The following is a 16,902-nucleotide window of genomic DNA, read 5'->3' as shown; positions in this document are numbered from 1 at the left end:
ATAAAAAAAAAAATAACGAAAAATAAACAAGTAAATAAGAAGTCTTTTATCTGCTTCATTTACCCCTCATTCACATCTGCATTGGTATTCCGTCCAGGGGAGTCCACATGAGGACCCCCCTGAACGGAATACTGAACGGAACTGCAAGACTGCAAGTGGTGTGTTAGGGAAAGTACTTGGACCCCATAGACTATAATGGGTTCCGTGTGCTTGCCGCGCGCTGCCTGCACGAAGTAGTAGTTCACAATCTACTTTCCGCTCCACACGATCCCTGCGGAGATCTGGTGGCAAGCACACGAACCCCATTATAGTCTATGGGGTCCGTGTGCTTTCACTAGCACACCGCTTGCAGTTCCGTTCAGTATTCCATTCGGGGGATCCTCATGTGGACTCCCCCGGGTGGAATACCAACGCAGATGTGAACAAGGCCTAAGTGTTCTTGACTGACCACTGCCCCTATAGTCCTCCTCACTGTTGCCTGTGTGTTGGAGCTTCTTCAAAATTGACAGCAGTTTGCAACATCAGGGAGGCGTTTGGTTGGTTCCAAATGTATTCTGCAGCAGGACAATAACCCCAAACATACAGCCAGTGTCATTAAGATCTATATTCGGCATAAAGAGTCCAGACAAGGAGTCCTGGAAGTGGTGACATGACCCCCACAAAGCCTACATTAACAGAAGATCTGTGGCTAGTTCTCCAAGATGTTTGGAACAACCACGTTCCTTCAAAAAAATGTCTTCAAGTGTCCTGAGAAGAACCAAATATTGATGGAATTTAGATTTCTATTTTGTTTATTAACTTTGTATTTTATTTGAGAAAAATGAACTATAAACACTTCTATTTTCCATGCATGCCTAAAACTTTTGCACATTATTATATGCACATTCAATTCGACAGACACACATATACCATTCCTTTTTTTGGGGGGGCCAAGTCTCAATAACCAGAATGAGCAGATCTCAGTACTTGTAAACATGATAAATTAGCTATACTGTATATGCTATGCGTTGCAGCCAGTAGGTGGCAGCAAACTCCTGCCAGTAATATTAAACCCTGCCCAGAATGGCTGTTTTGGACCTTGGGAAGAATATGCAAATCTATCTCCCAAGATGTAAACAGGGAGACAGTGCCTCTGTTATGTCGCCCTCTATGGGAAGCACCCTGAACATTATGCCCGACTTTCCCAGAAGTCTTTACTGAATAATGCGAGGTTATAACCAAATCAATTTCTCAGCTACGGACGACACCGTTTCTGTCTGGTTGGACTTCATCAGCGCAGCCTAGAGAGAATTGATTTGGTAGAAGTGAGAGGCTGAGAGACCAGATTGTGGGGATAACGTCCATCCTTAGGGTAGAGACCACCTTCTCAGGTGTGTGGAGACTTATACAGGACCTGTGATTCATAGTTGAGAAGCCCTTTAGCTTACCTACAGATTTGCTAGTGTCTATATGTTGTAGGTTTTTTCCTATTACTGCTTTAGGATTTACATTGGAATTCCTTAAAGGGGTTGTCCAGGATTTATTTTTTTTTTTCCCCATGGTGGGATTATAAACCCGTGCACACAGAGTTAATGTGAGCGTATTTTAGCATTCTACACATGTATAGAATACACGGGTAAAAATAACAACCCCATTGACTTCAATTAAATCTTTTACACGTTTAAAAATCGTGTCAAAAAACGTGTCACGTTTTTTGGCACTTTTTTTTACACATGTAAAAGATTTCATTGAAGTCAATGGGGTTGTTATTTTTACCCGTGTATTCTATACATGTGTAGAATGCTAAAATACGCTCGTGTTAACTTCCGTGTGCACAGGCCCTTAAAGGAGTATCTTATCTTAATTGTCGTAGCTTTAGGGGGCATTCACACTACGTAACGCCAGCGTGTATCACAGCCGTACACGCCGGCGTTACAGCAGGGCTGCCGAACACTTCCCATTCATTTCTATGGGAGCCGGCATACGAGTGCTCCCCATAGAAATGAATGGGCTGCTTCTTTCACCACGAGCAGTCCCATTGAAGTGAATGGGAAGTGCCGGCGTGTACGGCACGGCATGAGCAGAGCTTGCCGTATACGCCGGCACTTCCCATTCACTTCAATGGGACTGCTCGCCGTGAAAGAAGCAGCCCATTCATTTCTATGGGGAGCGCTCGTATGCCGGCTCCCATAGAAATGAATGGGAAGTGTTCGGCAGCCCTGCTGTAACGCCGGCGTGTACGGCTGTGATACACGCTGGCGTTACGTAGTGTGAATGCACCCTTATTAAATATAGAAAATTTAGGCTAAGCTCACATTGGAGATTCTACTGCAGAAACAACGAACACCCAACGGACCCCATTATAGTCAATAGGGTCCACCGGTGTCGGCATGTAACCACTGTTTTGGTGGTCTGACTCTTCATTATTCGGATACCCTGGTTGACCCGAATGATAGAAAACCCAGCGCAGGTGTGAACCTAACCTTAGGCTGTATTCACTGCTGAGTAGCTGAATAATGGACATTGCACTAGTTTTTCAAGATCACAATAAAAAGTTTGATTTTACCGCACCACAGGATATACCTGAAGGTTATGTCCACACACACAGTTTATACGTCCACACTCTGCGCATTTGCAACAATTGTGCAATGAAATGTGCAACAAAAATTGCACTATTTGCTGAGGGTGTCTTGTATCTGTCACCCCCCCGGCCATAGTGCATTGTAGGGGACATTATGCTCAGACCAATAGGAGCGCCATTCCCTTGGAAAAGATGTAGTTATTAATAATGCAAAAGAGGCTCAAGTGCACTGGCTGTGTATTCAAGTTTGAAAACCTGAGTTTCTGACACGCCCAGTGCACTTCTGCCTCATTTACATATTTCTAAAACAGCATTTTCAGGAAAGTGTTGCATATCTAAAGATATGATGGAGCCCAGCATAATGTCCCCTACAATACACTGTAGATGGTTTGATACTGAGTTTCCTTTCCAGTCTGCAGCAGCTGTGAGACCCTGTTCACACGGGGCAAGAGGGGGTGGATTTTAGTGCTGAATCCACGTCATAATCTGCCCCCTCATAATAGCGGTCTATGTAGAAGAAGTGAGCTGCCCTTTTTTCAGGCGGATTCCGCGCCTCATGGCACCATGGCATTCATTTGGGCCTAATCTGGAGTGGAAAGCTGCAATGGGATGTCGTGCACTGCACTGGCATCTTGTTGCGGTAGCCATGACGGAATATGCACCGCGGAATCCCCGTGTGAACTAACCCTGACACTACAACTCTCAGCATACTCTGGAGGCTTCCAGAAAATGGAGCATAACAACTGCTAAGGAGCCTCATGTTTAAGATAAGATAAGATAATCCTTTAATAGTCCCACCATGTGGAAATTCAGTGTGTTACAGCAGCATGGATAATACAGTAATATATTACAAGAAAAGAACACATACAAGCTCATAGCAGAAAGAAAAGATACTAAGAGTCATCTAAACTAAAAGAAAGAAACACTTCAGATCATTTAGTTCTCTGTGCGGAGTGATCTTCACTGATGTAGATTATACAGCCTGACCACGGTTGGGAGGAAGGATCTCCGATAACGCTCCTTCTCACACTTGGGGTGAAGCAGTCAGTTGCTTTCAGTGCTGCTCAGTGCTATTCTGATCTCATACATGGGATAGAAGTTGTTCTCCAGCATGGAGCTCACCACGGACGGTATCCTTCTGTATCCGTCACCCATCAATTTTACTGCGTCAGTATTTTGGCATGCAGGAGACAACTTTAGTATTGCATAAACAACTATGCATCAGTTTTAGGGAATTTCTGGTAAAACATTATCAAAGGGAGTCTGTCAGGCCCAATATGGCTGCCATTCAAATAATTGTGTTGTGTAGGGGTCTGCAGTGGGAGTAGAAACATACATACCTTCATGGCCACAGATCAGATGCAGAGATAATGAATCATCTATTTATGGATATACAAATCCACCTGCAAGTACCATGGGTGCGGGGCCTGATTTGTCATGTTGTCCTCCAGCTTTCCTCTGAAATCTGTCTCAGTTTGTAGGCAATTCTGATAAATCAGACCCCGCCCCCAGCGCACTTGCAGGCTGATTTGCATATCCTTAAAATTAGATTATCTGTGCATTGCTTCCTTGGTTTGTAGCCACAAAGGTAAGTCTCTGCTCCTGTGAATGCCCCCTATAAGGCACTGACAGACTCCTTTTAGTAGATGACAACATAAGCTCAAGTGCTGTTCTTTAGTAATGTCCTGTATGAATGTCCTTAATATTACAAGATGTCCGGTCATTAATCTACGTTCCATTTAAGGCTCCTTTTCCAAGCAATCATTTTGGAACAAAGCTCCTCTGATGCCTTCACGGGAAGGAATGCACATGAGAAGATGGAGTACATGAATGGAATGACAGTGTAGCCTGCAGTTGAGGAGACTATTTGAAGCCGCGCATCGTCCCCAGTCTGCACCAAGAATGTAAATTGCTCAGACTCTCGCCGGCTCTATTTTGGTGCATGAGCTCACAGGGATTTTTTGGCAGAAATCCAGTGTTTGTACCTACCCAGACCAAGAAGAAAATGTAATTCATTGTGAATGTATTTCCTGCTTCAGTGGATGAAGGACATTAATTCAGCTGTGAAGAATGCATTATTGCTTAACATTAGCTTTTCTTAATGCGATGAGATTCACCTCAGGTTCCTTATTGTGATGCGCGGAGCAATTTATAATGTGTTGATTCTCACTTGTTTTAATTTTAAGCCCTTCTAAAATAATTACAAACACTTACATAAAGCTGATCAGTGAGCGAGGCGGAGGTGGAGGTGCGAGAAAGTCCGGGGTGATGATTCCAGAGCTGAGACTTGAAGAAAATAGCAAAGACAGTGGCAAAACCTTCCCTCAAACATCTTACATCACTGATCTACAGTATCTAGGCCAAGACTATCAGCGGCAAATTAGATACATGGCTTATATTGTTCTCTGTTACTAAGCAAAAAGTCAAACGTCTTGTAGAACAGATTAAGGTGTCCGTGCACATTAGATGAACTTCAGCCAAATTTGGCCGATCATTTGTCTTTTTGCACAAACTCACAGCATTTTCTTTCTAAACTGCCCCTCAGTCTGTTATATTAATGGTGGAGTTGTTCGTAAAATTGATCATCTGCCTCAAAGTTGACTTTAAACTCGTGCACAGTGAGCTTAAAGAGGACCCTTCATGTCCTCAGGTAAATGCGGTTTTATATACCACTAGAAAGCTGACAGAGCGCTGAATACAGCGTACTGTTGGCTTTCCCGTTATATGCCCCGGGGGCCGTTACCGATCTCTGCCCACTGTCAGAAAAGCAATCCTGACAGTCTAGCTGGACTGTGAGGAATGCCCCTCCTCACAGTACTCGTCCATAGTCCTGTACTGGGGGGCGTTCCTCACTGCTCAGCATCATTCCTGGGCGGTACGTAACGCCCCCTCTGACAGTACAGGACTATGGATGAGTACTGTCAGGAGGGGCATAGCTCACACCCCAGTAGACTGTCAGAAACACCCTTCTGACAGTGGGCAGAGATCGTTGTCAACACTAACAGCACCGATATCTCCAGCCCGGGGGCACATAATGGGAAAGCCAACAAAGTGCTGAATTCAGCATACTGTCGACTTTCTAGTGGTATATAAAACCACATGTGCAGGAGGACATGAAAGATCCCTTTAAGGGTCAATCTCTTATTCCCAATCCTACCTGACAAGACATGATACATAAATCTCCAGGCTTGTGTACAATGGACAGAGACAACATTCATGGAGTCATAGTGTGATCTACTGGACTAAATATAATTTGATATAAGAAAGGCATTATATACAGAGGATGCTTCCTGCTCTACCATGAATTTCACCAATAGAGTTGAAAGAACTGCATATGTTTATGGCACCTCCAGGGTGGGCCCCTAAGAGACCGTGCCCCCCACTAACTATGCCGCTGCCTCTAATGTATAATGCTAGGCTCACACCTGCGTTGGGGTTTCCGTTCTTCGGATTCCCAAGTGGGAAACTCAATCCACTTAAAAAGCGTTTACCAGAAGAGGCCCATAAACTATAATGGGGTCTGCCATGTTTCCACATGGTCTCTGCCAAAAAAAAATTAACATCCACATTTTTCTAGTGGAATGAGTGTCGGGCTCAATATAGGTGTGACCATAGCTTGAGTTGTATTAGTGGTTAAAATGCCTTATGGATATTGATGCATTGAATGGATTATCAGGCCCAAACTATTGTATGCGTCATCAATAATAGATTGGTGGAGATCTGACATGGATCAGCTATTTCCAGGCCATCAGTGGCCTCAGTGGTGATGTTAATAAGTACAGCTGAGAACAGATATCGGCGGCTGCAGTCATGTGGACATATGGAATGTTATACTGTAGATACAAAGAAATAAATAGAGACTAATGGAGAGCACTAGAGCGCCAGCACTTGGGCACCAGGGAATTTAACAATGAGTAATGCTTGTTTTCTTTATTTTTTAACGTTTCCTGCAGCTAGCTTCATTTCTTAAACTCCCGGAACACCCCATAAATTACACATAAAGCTGTCTTTACATTGAGGTGTAGTAATCCTATAAGTGACCATATATCTGCTTACAGCCCAGTTGGACTAATATGATTAGAGCCATGACTTGGATTGGTGTTACAACAAGATAAGCTTCAGCGCCAAGTGTGGTTTCTTGTCATGTGCATATGCCTTCACTTCAGGGCAGAGCTTGTCACTGTATATAATACTTCCAGTGTTTTGCTGTATGTGCACTGGGGAATTTTAAGTATGCCATGTTATCATGAGTAAGGGGGTTGGGAATATTTTTCTGTGTTAAAAGCAATTTAGCAGGCCTGGGCGCTCAGGCATGGAGGGAAATGGCTCCTTGATAAAATACTTTCAGGAGGCGCTGTGTGTGGGAAACCATAGACAAGTTTGTATTCAAAGAATAACATCATTGAGATAACAAAGATCCTGGATATATAATTGTAGATGCGAATATCATAACAGAGCATCAAATGGAGCCATGATACCTCCCGCCAGGCTCCTCTTCCAGCACCTTTGAAATAGCAGCACGTCCAGCATGAATGACTGAGCAGGAGAGACATGAAACACATGAAAGCGTTCTGCTTTTCTTAGCTGAATTGTTATTCTGCTTTATATGCATTTATTTATTTTGCCTAAAGGAAGAATTGATTTTTTGTTGTTGTTCTTGCTGGTTTACCTTGTGAGGGCCTTGCTTGGAGATGCAGAAATATTCCTGGTACGGCAGTGTTGTCCTATAGACTCTATGGAGAAAATGTTCTGCCAGCTCTGAATTTATAAACTGTTTTGACATGGGGATTAAACTGCTGAGATAAGAGTCTTCAAGACGAGAAACACGTCTGCTTCTTTATGAAAGAATGATAGGTTTATATAGTGAGTCAATAAACTAGACAAGCCCTGTAGACTATGTTCATACCATGCATTTAGTGTGTCCTTTTGAATTACTAGTACACAATATAGTTTTTCATACTTTTCACTATTCTAACCGTTTTGGTACTGCCAAGATGTATATAGTCATTGTATATACTACCTATACGTCTTTGCAAAGTTAAGCAGCTGCAAAAGCAGGAAACCGACAGTTATAACAGCCGGGCCGCCCATAGAGAAGGCAGGGATGGATTACTACTGTCCCTGCCTTCTCAATCACTGTATACACAATGCTCAATGAGTACTGTCTTTACTGCTATGGCTCAAAAAAGAAAAGGAAAGAACACCGAGCGCCTCATAGCGTAGTAAGTTAAGTGATGTACAGGTAAGTATGATAGATCAAAGGTCCACACCTGGTAAAGTTGTGGAGAGACCACAACTTTTTGGGATGGCATAGGAACCAATTGCAGAGGGTCCCTTCTCTGAGTGGGGTGCAGCAGATTCTCAACATCCGATGGTATAAATGATCAATGGAAATGCACTGGGTCTAAACCTTGCTTGAGAGGTTGAGATGAAAAAGAATGACGCTTCCACCACGATGTAGGATAAAGAAATGTCGGCTTTATTTACAAACTTTACACAAAACGCGTTTCAGGTGTACCTTGTCCTTTTTCAAGTGTAATTAGCTCTCTTGGACCCAAATAGGTCTACAATGTGAACACAGGGCAATTTGCCTCTCTTGGGCCCAGAATAGGATAAAGAAATGTCAGCATTATTTACAAACTTTACACACAACGCATTTCAGGCGTACCTCACCTTTTTTCTTTTTCTTTTTTTTTAATTCAAAAGTTTTATTTGGATTTTTTCAAAATTTTTACAAGAACAGAAAATATAATAAAAGCAACAATATTACAAGAATAAGACAAGAAAATGCATGAGGCATACAAGTACTTCTCTCGTGAAAACAATGAGAACACAACAAAGTGAGGTCCAGGGAACCGTATAGAGCCAGCAAGTGCAAATCCATATATCATCAGGAAAATGTAAAGATTCAGTCAGCTCAGTTGTACCAGAGGAGAGTAGGGAATAAGGAGGGGGGGGGGGAGGAAACGCAGGCAGAAGAGGGCAGAGAAAGAAGGCAGGTAGCAGGAGGAAAAGAAGCCAAAGAGAAAAATCAGGAGGGAGCAGAACCAAGAGAAAAGAAGGGGGAGGGACGAGGGTAAGATAGGGAAGTGGGGAGAGGGGGAGGGGGAGGAGTAGGTAAGTACAGGCAAAGGCAACAAACCGTGAACTCGTTAGTGCCGCAAGATGAGCCAGGGGGTCCAAACCTTAACATATCGATCATGAGAGCGGGAAGACCAGTTCATAAGTTCCTCGAAGCGAGAAATTTGGTTAACTTTGTCAACTAACTGCGAAATGGAAGGGGCAGACGTGTTCATCCAGTTCAGGGGAATAAGCGACTTCGCTGCAGACAAAAGGTGGGTGACCAGCCTATCTTTCTTTGGGGAGTAATCATCAGAGGGCAGAGAGAGGATAACCATTTCTGGGGTAAGGTCAAAATAAGGGACAGAGATTTTCCGTATCAGGTCCTGTACTCCACGCCAAAAATCTTGAATAAGGGGACAAGACCACCAGATATGAAGTGGTGTGCCAACATCTGATTGACACCTCCAACAGCGGTCAGAGGAATGCAGTTTTTTCCGAAACAACCAGTCCGGGGTCCTGTACCAGCGTGTAAGCAACTTATAGTGGTTCTCTTGAAGCCTTATACACGGGGAAAGGCCATGTGAGTGGGCTAGGACCAGGTCGGCTTGTTCTTCAGTGAGAGAGATCTGTAGTTCGGCCTCCCAGTCAGTCAAGAACTTTGGTTTAAAAGGTACATGCGGGTCAATGAAATGACGGAGGCAGTGGGAGATTTTCCGGAGCATCGTCGTCTTAGACATCAGTAATTTTTCAAATTCAGTAAGGCACAGCCTGGGAGAGAACAATGTTCGTATTCTTTGGAAGGCCGCTTTCAAATGTTGTCTGTGCAAGAACTGGGTGGGGTCAATTCGAAAAGAAGCGCAAATGTTCTCAATGGGAAGGAAGCCATCTGTAGTTGTAATGTCAGCGAGAGTAGAATCACCAAAACTATTCCATAGGTCAGAGTATGCCCCAGAGGACCAACCAAACAGATACGGAATGAGAGACAGCGGCATCACCGGTGAAGGCTTTGGGATTAGTTCCCCAGGTAGGTCCGGGCGTATGCCTGACAGTGTAGGTATTAGTGCAGACGTAGCTGAGATATGTGGGCGAAACAGATGTGGGAACCAGAGCACTGCCTGGAGGGGCACATCCATACTCTCTTGAAGCAAGGCGGCAGGAATCCGGGAAAACAGCGGAAAGGAAAGTTCAGACCACCAGGTCAAACGCACAGCAGAATGGTATTTCAGCATGTCAGGAAGACCAATCCCTCCTTGAATCTTCCTTCTCGTTAGTTGTTGCCACGAAATTCGAGGGGTCTTATTCCTCCACACAAATTTTGTGAACAGACGACGGACAGTAGTGAAGAAAATAGGAGGCAAGGCAATCGGTAACATAGCCATACAGTATATAATCTTGGGTATAAGGTATGTTTTCAATAAGTTCTTTCTTCCAAACCAAGACAATGGGTGATCATCATAGGAGGTCAGTAAGCGTTTCAGTGACTCCAGTAACGGGGGGAAATTAGCAGCGTACAGGGAGGCCAGATCTTTTGTCAGGTAAATCCCTAAGTATTTCAATGGTTTCGATGACCAGGTAAACGGGGTGGCAGCTTGTAACTCGGAGGCTGTGGTTTGGGAGAGGGTTATATTCAGGACCTCTGACTTTGAGAGATTGACTTTGTATCCGGACAGGACACCGTAAGACAACAATAAGCGCAACAGTGCAGGCAAGCCAGTCACAGGATTGGACACCTCACCTTTTTTCATGTGTGAGTAGCTCTCTTGGACCCGAATAGTTCTACAATGTGAACACAAGGCAATTTACCTCTCTTGGGCCCAGAATAGATCTACAGTGTGAACACTGGGTGAGTAGGATCCAGAGCACACTCTATTTCAAAACAGCCTGTTTTCTCTGGATCCTACTCACCCTGTGTTCACACTGTAGATCTATTCTGGGCCCAAGAGAGGTAAATTGCCTTGTGTTCACATTGTAGAACTATTTGGGTCCAACAGAAGCTACTCACCCTTGAAAAAGGGTGAGGTACGCCCGAAACGCGTTGTGTGTAAAGTTTGTAAATAAAGCCGACATTTCTTTATCCTATATCGTGGTGGAAGCGCGATTCTTTTTCATCTTAACCTCCCAAGCAAGGTTTAGACCCAGTCCATTTCCATTGGTCTTTACAGCTATGGAAGCAGCCATGATGTGGCTTCCCTTCTGGTCTGGTGGTCATGCAATCTACTGGGGGCTAAGAACTACATATCTAAAGTATCAACCCCAGTTATAGGAGAAAGCAGCAAAAAAAAGTTAATGTTAAAATGCTAAATAAATTATAAAAAAAAAAAAAATAACGCCACTACCACACCCACACTACAAGATTTAGCCACATATAACCATATGTGTCACCAACCAAAAAATTATCATAACAGAGGTAAAACTATTTCCTTTTTTTTGCAAAAATAGAAATAACATAAAATAAAGCTTTATCACTGAAAATAAATGCAACAATTATTTGAATAACCCAAATAACATAAATGTTTTAGTCCTCAAAACGGCAAGTACCGAAAAAATGTGTCGCCCATCCTTTTCTATGAAAGCAGGGAATGAATACTATAAAAACGTACTCACCTCCTCAATCCCCTGATGCACCAGATCCAGCATTGCACTAGTTTCTGTCCATCTGCACCTGTTTCCTGCAGCTATGGCCTTCTGGACATGTGCATATGACTACTAGCATCACCACTGAGGCAAGAGATTGCCTGTAGCAATGACATATGCATGTATGCAGGGGGGAACCTAGCCTCTTTGCTGCCTGAGGCAGACTATAGAAAGGAGCCCCCTCCACAAAAAAAAGGTTACATGCTATTGTCGCATAATAAACATACACAATACACAAAGTTATGGAACAGTTTATAAGAATTCTTCTTACTGTATTACTTCAGTATCAGAACAACATGGCATTAACAATGAAAATAACCACACATCTTCTGCTTGGTGGATGGATGAGCCCACGTGGCCCCCATTCTCTTTGCTAGGAGCGCCGTAAATAACTGAGTACTGGACTTTGGCTATCTTTGGCACTCCCAGCGAGACGGATGAGAGCCACGTGGGTTTGTCCATCCACTATGCGACATTCCTATATTCAACCTGGCTGCGGTCAAGCTGAATTCCTGAAGAGGGGGGAACTATTCTCAGGCCCAGTAGGGGTCTCTGCGGACAGACCTCCATTAACCAGGTATTTATCCTCTATCATTTAGGTGTATACAGTGCAGTAACATTTTGTGACTTACAGGAGACATCTCTGACTAATCGTTCACGTTTCCCTTCTCTTCCATTTGAGCCGCCATGACCACTCCTTCCAGCTGTGATTTGTCTCTGTAAAGTTTGCAACACAGACATCTTTGGCTCCTCACTTCTCCAGGCACCTGACTCACCTACACACCCATCCTGCCACTACCCCAATTATAAAATATATACTATAACCCCCCCCTATAAAAAATACTCTAAAGTACATCTTTATTTTAATAATGTCCGTGTGCCCTGTATTAATAGTTCCCCTTATTAATGATCCCCCATAGGTTTCCTAATTAAAAGGTTTTCCCGGTCATTAATGAAATAATCAATGGGTGTCAAAAACCCAGGACCCCCACTGATCAGCTGTTTGAATGAACCATGGTACTTGTGTAAGCGCCGTGACCGCTTCTCTGTTTACATCCTATTAATATTATAAATGTGAAAGTTTGTGGGTTTGTGAGTTTGGATGTTCGGATGTTTGTTCCTCAATCACGGAAAAACCGCTCCACTGATTTGGCTGAAATTTTCCACAAACATAGTTAATACACCCGATTGCGCAATAGGCTACTTTTTGTCACAATAGCACACATATGTTTGTGCCAGGACCCCCACAAAACCCAAACTCACACCACCATCTCTGCAATCTCACACACTTTGGACCATAGCAAGCCCCAAAATTCATATTGCCCTCTACAGCCTCGCCCCTAACCCCACACAATCACATATACATATACTTTACCACTTTGCCCCTCACCTTAACGCTACTCCAGGAGGCTCTCTTTAACGCTCCGAGGCAGCCATGTTTGCCGACCCCCACCGCTCTGACAATCCGCGACACCGCCCACCCATGTCAATACCCCTAGGAGGTCTAATAAATGCAAAAAAAAAGTTTACAAAAAGTAAAAAAAATATAAAAAAAATAACTAAAAAGGATTAAAAATTCAAATCACCCCCCTTTCCCTAGAACACATATACAAGTAGTTAAATACTGTGAAACACATACACGTTAGGTATCCCCACGTCCGAAATCGCCCGCTCTACAAAGATATACAAATATTTTTCCTGTTCGGTAAACGCCGTAGCGGGAAAAATGGTCAAAAGTGCCAAACCGCCGTTTTTTCACTGTTTTGATTCTGATAAAAAATTGAATAAAAAGTGATCAAAGCAATAACATTTCCCGAAAATGGTAGAACTACAAAGTACACCCGGTCCTGCAAAAAAAGACGCCCTATACATCCCCGTACACGCACGTATAAAAAAGTTACGGCTGTCACAATATGGCGACTTTTCAAAAAATAATTTTTTAACACATTTTGGGATTTATTTAAGGGGTCAAAATGTAAATAAAACGATATAAATTTGGTATCCCCGGAATCGTAACGAAGCACAGAATACAGGGGACATGTCATTTTGGTTGCACAGTGAATGCCGTAAAACCAAAGCCCGTAAGAAAGTCGCAGAAATGCATTTTTTCTTCAAATTCACCCCATTCTGAATTTTTTCCTGCTTCCCAGTACATTCTACAGAATAATTAATGGTGGCATCATGAAGAAAAATTTGTCCCAGGAAAAATTAAGACCTCATATGGCTCTGGGAGCGGAGAAATAAAAAAAGTTATGGGGTTTAGAAGGAGGGGAGTCAAAAACGAAAATCAAAAAATGCCATCGGCGGGAAAGGCTTAACTTCAAATACTTCTGTTCCAAAGTCACTATGTAAAGTTTCTCACAACACCGTATATATAGCAGCTCTAATACAAATTACCTTCAACACAAAAGTCTCACGTATTCTCTGAATTACAGCAACAACAAGATACAAAGTTACATTTCATATCCCATCCCTTATACACAGTACGAAAACCCTACCCGCGCCTGTATATACCCACTCCTACAATCACCGCAGACGAAGTCGCGGGTAACAGCTAGTAGTGTCATATATCTCATAGGGGTCATGTCATTTAACTACAGCCTCATCCTATACATGACTATAAGACAAGACTGTACTTATATCACACGGTCACTATAAACAGACAGCGTGTAATATGAACAGGTGCCATGGTCCCTTCATAGAGCTGATCAGAAGGGGGGGATTCACTGATCTCTTATTGGTGATAGATCATCAATAAAAATGAACTGGAAAACCCCTTTAATAAAGCCCAATTGCCACCTTAAAGGGGTTGTCCAGGATAACAATTTTTTAATATGAGGCTGGAGAAGGTACTCCGGTTTCTCTCAGCAAATTCCAGTCCTGCTGCTCTGGTGTTTTCTTCTAGCAGAAGTTCCCACAGCACTGTGACATCCTGTGTCAGCGGTCATGTGCAGTGGCAGAGTAGTGGCATGTGTCACGTCAGGTAAATTTACCTGCAGAGCAATATGACTTTTTTATGTAGATTGTAAGCCCCACATAAGGCTCACAATGTACATTTTTCCCTATCAGTAGGTCTTCGGAGGAAATCCATGCAAACGTGGGGAAAACATACAAACTCCTTGCAGATGTTGTCCTTGGCAGGATTCAAACCCAGGACTCCATCACTGCAAGGCTACAGTTCTAACCACTGAGCCATCGTGTTGCCCCGGAAAAATATGCCTTGACGGCAGGGCCGCCGATAGGCCAGTATTACTGGTACTGGCGTCAGGGGCCCGGCCAAATTGAAAACTGGTGGGGGCCCGGTTTTGGCCCGCCACCGTGTGCCGGCCCCCTGGCGCCTGCACCAGTCATTCAGGGCCGGCGTCAGTGCAGGGCATAGTCGGGCAAGTGCCGGGGCCCACAGAGCCTCTTGGGGCCCCCGGCACTTGCCCGCCCCAGCACTTGCCGGTCCCGATTTCAGCTGATCGGCGTCCGTCGGACGCCGATGAGCTGAATACTTACGCGATTAAAGCAGGAGCTGTGACAGCTCAGCTCCTGGTTTAAACGCCGCTGTCCGGCTTCAGCGTCTGTAGGCGCGATGTGATGACGTCATCACATCATGCCTAAATTATTTCAGTGGCGTGAGAGCGGAGAGCGGAGCGGCGGGTGACACTAAGCGATGGAAGAGGTAAGTGAAGGGGCCCATGAAACAGGGGGGCAAATGAAGGCGAGGGGGAGAACGGCATGGCACTGTGGAAGATGAAGGGGGTGGGGAGAGCATGGCATGATACTGGGGCATATGAAGGGGGGAGAATGGCATGATACTGGGGCAGATGAAGGGGGTGGGGAGAGAATGGCATGACACTGGGGCAGATGAAGGGGGTGGGGAGAGAATGGCATGACACTGGGATGAAGGGGGGGGAATGGCATGACACTGGGGCAGATGAAGGGGGGGAATGGCATGACACTGGGGCAGATGAAGGGGGGAGAATGGCATGACACTGGGGCAGATGAAGGGGGGGAGAATGGCATGACACTGGGGCAGATGAAGGGGGTGGGGAGAGAATGGCATAACACTGGTGCAGATGAAGGGGGTGGGGAGAGAACGGCATGACACTGGGGCAGATGAAGTGGGGGGGAGAATGGCATGACACTGGGGCAGATGATGGGGGGGAGAATGGCATGACACTGGGGCAGATGAGGGGGGAATGGCATGACAATGGGGCAGAGACGGGGGGACATGAAACTGTGGGCAGTTGAAAGGGGGAGAACAGCATGAAACTGGGGACAGAGATGGAGGGGGGACATGAAACTGGGGGCAGAGGAAGGGTGTATATGAAACTGGGGGAGAGATGGAGGGGGGTATATAATTTACAGGTGACTGTAGGAGGATTATACTGTGTGGGAGCACATGAAAAATGAATGGGCGGAGTCAACAGAAAAGTGGGCGGGGCTAAATTTGTCACGTGGGGGGGGGGCCCAGACACGTAGGCTGTATGGGGCCCCAAAATTCCTGATGGCGGCCCTGCTTGACGGGATGCATGCCGCTACTCCCAGACGCATGTCGCCCCTCACTTTGCCTCCTTAGATTTATCCAGGAAGCAATGAGAGACAGACAGGTGCCAGAAAAATGACAGCACTTTATCAGTGGGACTTTACAAAATAAGTATTGTGAGAAGGTGACAGGCAGAGTGCTGGAATATCTCTATAGATACCCCTGGTTTTTAACTTATGTGTGGTCTAGTGCGGTTCTGGAGTAGGCCTCAGCCCCGGTGTAGATCCTGGACTCACTACTGGGCCAGAAAAGGCTGCAGATCCTGCAATGCAGTGCAGTTCCATGAGGGGAAAGGAGATGTATGGTTCTGTCCTGTAACCCCGAGTCTGGTGAGACAAAGTAGTGTTTGTTTTGCTCGTGTGGCTGGTGGTAAGCCACACGTATTAACGTTACTGTTTAGTTAGTTGCTCAGACGAGCAGGTTTTTATTTTGTTTTTGCCTGAAGTTAAGGCTGTATTTTGTTTTGCTCATTTTGTGCTTGAAGTCAAGGTTTATATATTTTCCTGGTTTTTTTTCTAAATAAACCGGTTTGCTGCATATTTTGTGACCCTGTCTTGACTGTTTGCGTCCACACCACTGCTCCTACTGGGTTCCCTTCCCCATAGTATTGACTTTTTCTATTTATCCATGATCACGGTCATTTTTTTTGTAAATCCTGGATAACTCTTTCAACTTATTTTTCAAATAAGGATGTGTTCATATATGCATTCAAGACTTTGTCGCAGGGTCTATTGGAAATCTCCAGACTTTTTTTGATCACCTCTTTCAGTTAAAAAGAATAAAACCATAGTCAATGGGCTCTGAACGTGTCTGTCATAGAACGTCCTGGATGGGGTTTGTCTTCCCAATCTTCAAGTGTAGAAAGACATAAGCAAGTGTGAGCCAATCATAGTGAATTACAATCCAAATGTTGGGATCTTTGCCATATGTGTCATACTGAAAAGATTCACGTCAAGCTGCAGCTTGGATAGTTTGATAGAGGTAAGTAACTCTACTATTAGGACATTATTGTTGCCACTTATGGGGGCACTTGGAGACTCTCAAACAAAAGCATGTAATGAATGCTCCATATGATCCAGGGTAGGGTTAGGGGGTTTAACAATCTTCTAAG

This window comes from Leptodactylus fuscus, chromosome 7 (genome assembly GCF_031893055.1).
Source record: "Leptodactylus fuscus isolate aLepFus1 chromosome 7, aLepFus1.hap2, whole genome shotgun sequence".
NCBI classification, from domain to species: Eukaryota; Metazoa; Chordata; class Amphibia; order Anura; family Leptodactylidae; genus Leptodactylus; species Leptodactylus fuscus.
This window is presented reverse-complemented; position numbering follows the sequence as displayed.